Source organism: Pristis pectinata, chromosome 5 (genome assembly GCF_009764475.1).
Source record: "Pristis pectinata isolate sPriPec2 chromosome 5, sPriPec2.1.pri, whole genome shotgun sequence".
Classification (NCBI taxonomy): domain Eukaryota; kingdom Metazoa; phylum Chordata; class Chondrichthyes; order Rhinopristiformes; family Pristidae; genus Pristis; species Pristis pectinata.
The window spans coordinates 21918008-21930419 of NC_067409.1; positions in this window are offsets into that span (position 1 = coordinate 21918008).

The window sequence follows — 12412 nt, forward strand, 5'->3', positions numbered from 1 at the left end:
GAAAACATAATCCAAGAAATGCTTTCATTTAATCTACCATGCATGGAGGGTAATAGTTGGCTGGTGAAATATATTACAGCAAATCATTTTAGTTAAGCAGTTCATGTCTGCAATAATGATAGCTGAACACCTTAAGAATATCAGCAGAACCTTAAAATGAATTACTGCTTTAAATGTCAGCTATGAGTTTTCTTCGTCTGGTGATTGTTGCTAGTCATAGTTATTTGCTCAATGTTATTTCTGATTCTAAAGTATCACTTTCAATTATTACTATCTCTCTACGATATTCACTTAAAACTAAGCAGCACTTTAATTGAATAGTATGAGTACACAGGGATATTAATTAACTTGTAATAGCAAGAAGTAAGCCTGGAGCAGAAACAGCATTTTTCTCTTGAAAGATATCCATCATTGCTCCACTTAATAAAATTACTCGTAATTAATATTCCCTGTCTCTGTACAGTTCAAATGATTTCATATCAATGTTCCCCTTTTATCTGGGATACTAATGTGTTTTCCTTGAGGTCGATTATAATGATATGTAAAATAATGATTGTGGGTTTCATTAAGTGGATACTATCTATTATTTTACACTTATTTACAAACATAATAAAGTTTGTGGAAGAAAATGCTGTCAGACCTACTAATGTTTTCCTGATTCATTGAATCAAATGACCACAAGCAAGACCCTCATCAAAGACAACCATTATTTCTAGCCTATGTTTATTTTTCATTAAATAAAAGTATCTGGATATGGCCACAGTAGTCTCTTTCTATGTTGTAAATTTCTGTGATTCTATGAAGTTGCTATATGAGCAAGATTACTGTGTGCAAGTTACAATAGTGACTATTTTCACATATACGTCATAGACTGTAAAGAAATTTTGGGATATCCCGAAGTTGTGAAAAATAAAGAGAGATTAAAAATGAGTGGAGTACAGAGGTATCTAGGTTTCCTTGTACATGAAACACAATAAGATAGAAAGAAGTTGCAGCAAATAGTTAGGAAGGCAAATGGCATATCAATTATAAGGAGCTTGGAGTTTAGAAATAGAGAACACTGTTACAATTCTATAGGTGGTTGATGAGGCTGCAACTGGAGTGTTGTCCATGGTTTTGGTCTCCTTTTTTAAGAAAGTATATACTTGCATTGGAGACAGTCCAGAAGAGATTCGCAAAGTTAATTCCTGGGATGAAAGCGTTATCCTATCACAAGTGGCTAAGAGATTTAGTTCTGTATTCTCTGGAGTTTTGATTATTGAAATATAAGATCCCTAAGGGGACATAACATGGTTCCATTAGTGGGGGAGTCTTGGATGAAGGGACATAGTTATAAGATAAGGAGCAGTCATTTAAAAGTGAGGTACGTAGGAATTCTCTACTCTAGAGGTATTATGGAGGCTGCATCACTGGGGATATTTAAAGTGAAAGTAGATACACTCGAAAGATCCAGGAATTGACGGCTTTGCGGAACTAGCATAGAAGGGGAGTTGAGACCTGGGGCAAATCAGCCATGATGTTATTACTGGCAGGCCAGGCTTGAGGGGCCGAGTGGTCTACTCCTGCTCCTATTTTCTTATGTTCTTGCTATAAATCTTTTCAAGACTTCTATGCCCTTGGCCACTACCATTGTGAAGCATCTTAAGATGCCTTTTAAGTTAAAACAAAATGGAGGTTAACTTCCACAGGGATGCATCCACTGCAACCTTGGGGAAAGAGCTGCAGGAATCCCAGAAGTAGAAGAACGCCTTAGAAATTTTACACCTCCCCACATCCCTCACAATTCTTCTCTCCACTCTCAATATTAATGAGATGAGATGAGATATCTTTATTAGTCACATGTACATCGAAACACACAGTGAAATACATCTTTTTACGTAGAGTGTTCTGGGGGCAGCCCGCAAGTTTCGTCATGCTTCTGGTGCCAACATAGCATGCCCACAACTTCCTAACCTGTACGTCTTTGGAATGTGGGAGGAAACCGGAACACCTGGAGGAAACCTATGCAGACATGGGGAGAACGTACAAACTCCTTACCAATAGTGGCTGGAATTGCACCCAAGTCGCTGGCGCTGTAAAGCGTTATGCTAACCACTACAAAGTTACTTTGAGGAAATGCAATCCAGAAGCCACCACCCTTTAGCTGAAACAAAAATCTGAAGCCCAGCCACCCAGCTGTGACCATTCAGCAGGATGCTACAGATTCCTTGGCAATACTTGCACAGTAGGCTGTCCTTGCCGCACACTGAAGGTGCTCTCTTATCTATATACCAAAAGCAGACTAGTTGGTCACCCACCTCAATGCTATTTGTGGGATGTTGTTTGTCCAAAATTGCTACTAAGTTGCTAGTTTAACAACTGTACTTCTATTTTAAGATATTGGCACAGTGTAAATAAATGCAAGCATTACTTTTTTTGTTCAAAGTCCACGGTTTAAATTCTATCTCCCTCCAGAAGGATACAATTACTTACAAGTAGGCCACAATATGGGATCAAAGCAGACAAAAAACATCTTAGCAGTAAAATATGCCAAGTAGATCTGGATTGTCAGGAATGATATGTGAGTGATAAAAGGAGTTAAGAGGGAGGGATGTGGGAGAAAGAGGATACAGGCAACATGAAGAAAGCCTGAAGTAACTTCCGAAATGCCACTAAAATTCCTCATATCAATCTTTGACACTAAAAATCCCTTGAGGGGGCTTTGCATCTAATTGGAAAATGTGAAAATTTGGACTGAGTGGGAGTCTGCATGTCTGTTTATTGTTATTTAGCTGAATAGCTGGCGCAGGATAAATGGGAATGAGCCAGAAATGATGTTACGGATTTACAAGTTTGTGGAGGCGTTCAGGGAACCACCTCCTGATATTGCAGGGTGCATGCTAAGGAAGTGGTCATTAATGGTCTGGGTATCTTTGACCATCTATAGCATCAGTTGTTTGCATCTTTTATTGTGCTGGGTGGCTGTTAAGAAATTCATTGTTTTTGGTTTAGTCCTCTTCACCTAAGTAAGCTTTCACTTGATGTGTCAAACCCTGGTTTCACATTCACCTTCTGGAGTTTTAAAGTCAGAGGATTATCCTGCATGTAAACAGGCCCTTCACAACAGCTCGTCCATGCTGACCAAGTTGTGAGCTTGTCCCTTTCGGCTGCATTTGGGCCAAATCCCTCTAACCTTTCCTATCCATGTATTTGTCTAAATGTCTTTTAAATGTTGTTATTGTTCCTGCCCCTACCACCTCCTCTGGCAGTTCGTTCCACAGAGTCACCATTCTCTGTGTGGAAAAAGTTGCCCTTCACGTCCCCTTTAAATTTTTTTCTGTTCCATTTGGCGAGGATGAAGAGTAAAATGGCGGTTGGAGAATAATTGTCCTCAAGTTCATCTTTCATCTATTATTTTAAGCAGTTTGAATTTCTAATGCTGAGTCAGCATTGGTGGGAACCAGGCCTGGGACAGCCCAACACATTCAGAATATGCAGTATCATTAATTGGCGGTGGGTTCTCAACACAGCTCCAAATGAAATTTCAGAATCAGAATGATGTGAACTTTGCTGTTTTGCAGCAGCAGTGTAGTGCAAAGACATAAAGTTACTATATAATTACAAAAATAAATAAAAACTGCAAAAAATGAAAATATTGAGGTAGTGTTCATGGGTTCATGGACCATTAACAAATCTGATGGCGGAGGTGAAGAATTTGTTTCTGAATTGTTGAGTATGGGTATTCAGGCTCCTGTACCTGATGGTAGCAATGAGAAGAGGGAACGTCCCTGATGGTGAGGGTCCTTAGTGATGGATGACACCTTCTTGAGGCACTACTTCTGGAAGATGTCCTCAATGGGACTTCCCCTTCCTGAAGTCCACAATCAATTCTTTGGTCTTGCTGATGTTGAGTGCAAGGTTGTTGTTGTGATACCACTCAACCAGCTGATCTATCTCCCTCCTGTATGACTCCTCTGAGATTCTATCAACAACAGTGGTGCCAGTGGGGAATTTATAGATGGTGTTTGAGCTGTGCTTTGCCACATAGTCATGAGCGTAGAGAGATAGTAGAGCAGTGGGCTAAGCACACATCCTTGAGGTGCACTTGTGTTGATTGTCTGCGAAGAGATGTTATTACCAATCCACAGTGACGGTGCTCTCCTGATAAGGAAGTCAAGGATCCAGTTGCATTTCTCACAGCAGTGAATGATTGCAGCCCCAATGTGGCTGTGTTGTTTCTACTTTACTCCTCATTTGTTCTGTTGCCTGCAGTCAATAAGCAACAATTGATTGATTCGTAGAGTCATGGAGTCATATAACACAGAAGTAGGCCCTTCCGCACAACTTGTCTCTGCCAATCAGGTTACCTACATGAGCTGGTCCCATTTGCCTGCATTTGGCCCATGTCCCTCTAAACCATTCTTTTTCATGAACTTGTCCAAATGTCTTTTAAATGTTGTAATTGTACTCATCTCTACCACTTCCTCTGGCAGCTCGTTCCACATATCCACCACCCTCTTTGTGAAAAACGTGATCCTCCGTTCTCCTTAAAATTTTTCCCCCCTCACCTTAAACCTGTGCCTTCTAGTTTTTGACTCCTCTATCCTGGGAAAAAGACTGTGCCCTATCACGTTATCTGTGCCCCTAATAGTCATCAGGGAGCCCTGCCTCCTGATTTTACATACTCCTATTTTACAGATTCACAATAGAAAGCATCCTAGATGCATCACAGCTTGGTATGACAACTGACCTGCCTAAGACTAGAAGAAATTGCAGCCCAATCCATCAGGCAAACCAGCCTCCCCTCCATTGACTCCATCTACAGTTCTTGCTGCCTCGGGAAAGCAGCTGTCATAATCAAGGACCTCTCCCACTCCGGTCATTCTCTCTTCTCAACTCTCCCGTTGAGCAGAAGATACAAAAGCTTGGAAACACGTCCCACCAGGCTCAAGGACAGCTTCTATCCCGCTGTTATCAGACTCTTGAATGGACCGCTGATATGCTAATAGATGAACTCTTGATCTCTGAATCTACCTCGTCATGGCCCTGACACTTTACTTGATGTATGAAAGTGATCTGTCTGGATGGCACGCAATCAAAAGCTTTTCACTGTATCTCAGTACATATGACATTAATGAACCAATACCAATAGCCCCAGCCTATCCAGTCTCTGCTTAGAACTCAAGCCCTCCAGCCCCAGTAACATCCTTGTGAATCTTTACTGCACCCTTTCCAACTTAATAACATCTTTCCTCTAACTAGGCAACCAAAACTGCACATGATATTTCAATTGCGGTCTCACCAACATCTTGTTCAGTTGTAACAGAATGCTGATGTGGATACTGGGCTGGATTTGTACATGTGTGAGCTAATTGGGTGGAAGCCTGATCGATGAGAGTTTGATGCCTGGCCAAGTTCGACGGTCTATATCTTGGCAAACTGTTTGTGCTGACTGATTAAAATCCTGTGTCTCAGCTCTTGAAGTGAGCCAATCCCAGTTTGTAGCTGGGAAGCATGGGAGGGGTGGATGGAGGTCACCCCGGGGGGTGGGGGGGGGGTGGATTCAGTGCTCTGCCCATTCCTGGATGTCTGGGGAAGAGGGAAGAGAATGTTTGAAGATCAAGACCTCAAACTTCAAACCATGGTCTAATAGTCATCAGGGAGCCCTGCCTCCTGAACGTGTCTGAGCCTGAGAAACCTTAAGGTACCACCATGTCTCTTCTCAAATCTACTGGAAGGAAACACAAGCCAATAAGATTGTCCTCTCCCAGACCAACGCCTTCAGAACTGAGGCCCCAGTTACTCTCAGTCAGTGTGATGGGCAGGACATGGTATTTCCAGATCCGACACCAGATTCCCAAAACAATATTCATTCTGAGCTCCATTGAAGTAAGAGATTACCAGGTGGATAGAAGAAATGGTTCAAGGATGTTTTCAAGTGCTTAACATGTGAGGAGCATTTGATGTCTCTGGGTCTGTACTCGATGGAGTTCAGAGGGATGAGGGGGGATCTCATTGAAACCTACTAGATACTGAAAGGCCTGGATAGAGTGGAGGACGAGAGGATGTTTCCATTAGTAGGAGAATCTAGGATCTGAGGGCATAACCTCAGAATAAAGGGATGTCCCTTTAAGCCTGAGATGAAGAGGAATTTCTTCAACCAGAGGGTGGTGAATCTATGGAATTTGTTGCCACAGAGGGCTGTGGAGGCCTAGTCATTGGGTGCATTTAAGGCAGAGGTTCTTAGGTTCTTGATTGATAAGGGAGTTAAGGGTTACAGGAGAAGGCAGGAGAATGGGGTTAAAAAATATCAGCCATGATTGAAAGGCGGAGCAGACTCAATGGGCCATATGGCCTAATTCTGCTCCTATGTCTTATGATCTCCTCAAAGCCTACTTGAAAATGTATGACATCTCCACAGATTCATGGAAATCCTGGAGCATGACTATTTGAAATGAGATAGAGCATGAAGTGCCTTTTCACTGGGTGCATGCGGAAGTCCAGTGTAAGCAGCAGACAGAATGCATTAGATCCCAAACCAACCACTCACTTGTCAGCACCTCCTGCATCACCTGTGGTGGAGTCTGCAGGTCCCAGACTGACCTCATCAACCACCTCGGAGCCCAGTGAACTGGAGTGGAAACAACTCATCCTCAACCCTTAGAGACTGTTTAAGAAGAAAAAGAAGGCAAGGACAAGAGTGTAAAGAGCATCAGAATCAGATTTAACTCCTATTTCTGAGTTGCCTGTAGAGGTTGTTATTATGATTGTTCAACACAAACTCCAATATCCAAAACATCCACGGGTCACTCGATGGCACTGGGAGTTTGCTAATTGGATCTCTTGATACCAGTTAAAGTGGGCTGATGAAGTTGGTAATTGTTTTTTAACAAGGGTACAGCATGCCAATTTTAATAAACCTCACCAAGGTGGCAACTGCCCAAAAGGTAACTGAAGGTATATGCTAAAAGCAAAATACTAAATATGCTCCAACCAAAATAAAAACAGAAAACACTGGAAACACTCCTTTGGTCAGGCAGCCCTTATGAAGAGAGAAACAGTGGTAATGTTTCAAGTCAAAGACTTTTCATCAGAAATTCTGGTGAAAGATCACCGACCCTGAAATGTTAATTACCTGTCTCTACTGCCTGACCAAATGAGTATTTCCAACATTTAAGATAGATAAGAGAAGATATCTTTATTAGTCACATATACATTGAAACACACAGTGAAATGCATCTTCTGTGTAGAGTGTTCTGGGGGCAGCCCACAAGTGTCGCCACACTTCCGGCGCCAACATTGCATGCCCACAACTTCCTAACCCATATGTCTCTGGAATGTGGGAGGAAACCGGAGCACCTGGAGGAAACCCACGCAGACACGGGGAGAACGTACAAACTCCTTACAGACAGTGGTCGGAATTGAACCCAGGTCGTTGGCGCTGTAAAGTGTTATGCTAACCGCCACACTACCGTGCCTGCTCTCCTGTTTTGAATTTCAGATTTACAGCATCTACAGTATTTTGTTTTCAGGATACGTGATTAATCCTACTTTCATAGGGTTGAGCATGTAGGGAGCTGAAATAAAATGTAGGATTAATATAGGATGAATATCTTATTCAGCAGTCAATAGTACATTTATAAATGTAAATGCAAACATTCATATATAATGACATTTGGTTTAGAAACTGACACTAGTGAAAACTAGATTTATCTCAGTGTCAGTATTAACTGAATAGATAGTATCAAAAGTTGCACCTGAGTCTCCCTTCATCACACCTGATCATTATGTTTAATATTAGAGGGGCCATTTGCCAGTTATTTAATCTTTAATTTTTACCCTGTACTACCTCAATGCACTCTGTACTACCTCAATGCACTGTGTAATGAATTGATCTGTATGAACGGTATGCAAGACAAGTTTTTCACTGTACTTTGGTACAAGTGACAATAATAAACCAATACCAACACCAATACCAATAATATGAGTGGAGATTCTTGTTTAATTGGAGGACGAGCTAAAGAAATAGTACTACTGTGTTGCAATCCTAAATTTAACCTCAACACTCTTGCAGCAGTGCCTCTCGCTCAGGACACAGCAAGAGTGAATTTGTTCTAAAACTTTAAGCCTTTTCATGGACCATTATGATAATGTAATACACAGAGAATGGCATTACCGTAGTCTTCCAATGTGGCCTTTCTCCTCATTTCTTTCACAATATTTCTATCTGTGTCATTTAGACAGGTACGTGGATAGGAAAGGTTTGGAGGGGATATGGGCCAAAGTCAGGCAAATGGGACTGGTTTGGATAGACAACTTGGTTAGCGTGGACGAGTTGGGCCAAGGTGCCTGTCTCTATGCTTATACCTGTATGACTCGATGACTCATTTAGGTGCATTTAATCTATATTTCAGGATGTCATAGAAGTGTAGTGGTTTATTGTCTAACACAGTGAAGTACTAACAAGGTTGAGGCTAGTTCAGGTCTAAACCCATCTTACTCCCCTATCACCCCAAGTGTTCCAGTTTCCTCCCACATTCCAATGATGTAGGGGTTGGAAGGATAATAGCCACTGTAAATTGCCATTGTAAATAGCATGCAGGTGAATCTGGGAGGAGTTGATGTGAATGTGGGAAGAATGAAATAAGTTTGGCGCAGGATTAGTGTAAATGTGTGTGTGTGAGGTGGTCAGTGGGGTCTTGGTGGCCATTGAGCCTTTCCATGCTGTTTTACTCTGTGTCCACGGGTGAGACCGAACCATAAGCTAGGGAATCAACCTTCTTAGAGCAGATGGGAGTAAACTGGAGAAAAAGAAAATAGTTAGAATGAAGGATTTTCAGCATTAGTTTATTATTCTATTACTTGTCTGGAATGTGATTTCTTGTTATGATGAAAAATAAGGACAACGGGCTGCAGTGATTGAACGCTGGTCAGCCCATCAGTGCCTGTGTATGATTATTCGCTTATGTTCCACCAACTTATTGATCTCTTTTTTAAGGAACACTATTTTCCTTCCCAATTATGGTAGAAATATAACAGCAGTCATTAAATATTCCCATAACCCATGATTATTTTGTATTATTCTTCATCAAATGCACCAAGACCTTTTCTGTGGCTCTGTATGTTAAATTGCTGTAAGTTAATGCAGCTTAATCCTCCATGCCTGGTTTTTTTCTTGCAAATATTTTCTCGCTCTGCTCACTGTAAAATTAAGAGGGTTATGTGGGAGTAAAATTCATACGTGGCCCCTTGGCACAGCAAGTAGTGTTACTGTGCCACACAGCGCCAGCAACCCGGGTTTGATCCTGACTTCGGATGCTGCCTGTGTGGAGTTTGGAAGCTCTCTCTGTGATTGCATGGATTTCCTACAGGTACTTCAGTTTCGTCCCACATCTCAAAATGTGCTGGTTGGTAAGTCAATTAGTAGCTGTGAACTACCCATAACGTAAATGGATAGTGGGCAAATCAGGATGGTTGGTGAGAGAATGGGTTAGAGGGAAGTCAGCTGGGGAATGGGGTTGATGGGACTACTCTGAAAACTGGCATAGACTCAATGGGTTGAATGGTCTCATTCTATGCTGTGAGAAATTGTGATATATGAATATTAAAAATATCTTCACATAACATGGGTAATACAGTTGAAATGGAAAGCATGAGCAACATAGGATGGTACACAGTGGTTAAAGTGATCACAAGATCACAACATCACAAGACAAAGGAGCAGAAGTTGGCCATTTGGCCCATCGAGTCTGTTCCGCCACTTCACCATGAACTAAACTATTCTCCCATCTAGCCCCAATTCCCGGCCTTTTCCCCAAATCCCTTGATACCCTGACTAATTAGATACTATCAATCTTTGCCTTAAACACCCCCAATGATCGGGCCTCCACAGCTGTACATAGCAGCAAATTCCATAAATCCACAACCGTCTGGCTAGAGAAATTTCTCCACATCTCTGTTCTAATGGGTACCCTCTAATTCTAAGACTGTGCCCTCTTTTCCTGGACTCACCCATCATGGGAAACAACTTAGCCACATCTACTCTGTCCAGTCCTTTCAACATTTGAAATGTTTCTATGAGGTCCCCTCTCATTCTTCTGTACTCCAATGAATACAGTCCAAGAGCGGACAAATGCTCTTCATTTGTAAGCCCTTTCATTCCGGGAATCACCTTTGTAAATCTTCTCTGAACCCTCTCCAACATCAGTACATCCTTCCTAAGATAAGGGGCCCAAAACTGCACACGGTATTCCAAATGAGGTCCTACCAGTGTCCCATAGAGCCTCATCAACACATCCTTATTTTTATACACTATTCCTCTGATGTATAATGCCAATACAACACATCTCAGACCAACAATGGTCTCGACCATTGAATGTTACTCCTATTAATGCCCCAACACACTTTTAATTCACTTTTTTTTAGATGATGTACATTAGTCCAATAAATTCTACAGTGAACCAGGTGAATTTAAAGGAAGTGTAGGAATGGGGCCTCCTTGAGTTTAAAAGGTGTGCAGGAAACATCACCTAGTAAACCAGGTGGAGTCATAAAACAAAGAGTTAAACAGCACAGAAACAGACCCTTCAGCTCAACTTGTCAGATGCCAGGTCATCCGGATTTCCGAAAAATTGAATAGTACGTTATTGGAATTTTACATACTCTGGTTAATCTTTTTCCCTCAATCAACATCATTGAAAAAGCAATCATCAAGATATTTGTCTCTGCTGTTTCTCATACCACTTAAGTAGATCATGTGGTTATTATCTGGGTTGTGGGATTTTGCTGTGCATGAATTGTCAACATGATTGGTCATTCATTCCCCTATAATTTCATTCCATTTCTACAGACGTTAAGAAGTTCCATGGAATTTTTGTCCTGGCAATTCAAAGCAAGGAAGAAATAAGTTGCATTCATACAGCACAGTTTGCATCCTGAAGATAACATGCTTCTTAGCTATTGAAGTGCTTTTGAAATGTAATCACTCTTGTAGTTGTGAGCAAATGCAGCAATCAATTTACAAGGAGCTATATTCCTTAAGCAGCAAAGAAAGATCTGATCAAGTAGTTGCTGAGGGTTGGAGGTTGGTTAGGATGCCAGAATTCTCTGTTCTTTTTCAGATTGTGGTATATTTGGTTTTCAGTTGAGATTATCTTCCGTATAAAATGGCACCTTGATCAGAGCAGTACCATCTCAAAACTGCAGTAAAATGCCAACCTGGATTGCATAGAGTTTCCTTAGGGTGCAGGTGGGCTGGGAGGGGGTTGTGCTCCTAATTTCCGATCATTATTTAGGAGGAATCTCTGAGAAATGTATAAAAAGTCACTAACAGGTCTTGAAGAGCTATCATAAAGGGAGATCCGAATGGAAATTGTGCCCAAATGCTTTTAAATTATTCAAAGCAAAAACTTGGACTGCTTCCAGTTCCTCATTATAGTTTCCTGTAAAGGTACACTGGAACCATTCTCAGCTAAATTTCCTGCTGTATTATATCTGAAATCCATTAAAAGGATAACAATTATTGTCATGTATGGTTGGAGCTCAGCTATTTATTGTAAGCAACTGGATTTGTGAAATATCACTAAAATCAGTTAAGAAAATTATTTCAAAACAAAGAGATTAACGTTTTTTATAATTGTAGCACTAGGTTGAATAACCTCAATGAGTAACAAAAGAAAATGATGACAAGAAGCTTATTCATGCATGTTAAAAATCTTTGACAGAACAGTTTTTATTCAGACAACTTTGCATGTTTTCATCATAATAAGCACAAAAGAGCATTTAGTCTCCTTCCTGCCACCCAGGCAATGTACTGCTCCATTTATCACTTAACCCTGTCAACATCCTTTTCAAACCTGTCATCTTTGCTGTTTCTTTACTTGCAGAAAAGCTTCCCATTATATTTCTGATACTGCAAATTAGTGACCTTGGAGAAACTCATTCCATCCCTAAGCTGACTTGCCTTTTAACAAAAAGAACAATTGTCATTATTGTGTCGAACTGCTCCTTCAGAATGCCCAGGGCCTTGACTTGATCTGCTGTTGATGAAAAGTGCATTAACATAAATTTTGAGTGTGGTTTTACTTATTACGCAGAATAACAAGTGTTCTACAAAGGCACGCACAGGATTTTCATAGGAAATGAAATTCTCTTTACTGTCTGCCACACCTTTATAAAGAGGCTTATGTTCTACTTTCATGTTGTTTTAGACTCCACTGTGTGATAATTTTATAATTTATTCATATTATTTCCTCTTTCTTCTTCCATTAATTGCACAGCTAACCAGGTAAAAGGAAGAACAGAGCATCTGCTCCTGAATATGCTGCTATCTCATTGGCCACTGGGAGGTGTGCAAGTGTTACCCTTGGCATGATTGGTCCTCCAATATTCTAAAAATGATGCACAATAGGATCATTGCATTGTGCACAAGTGA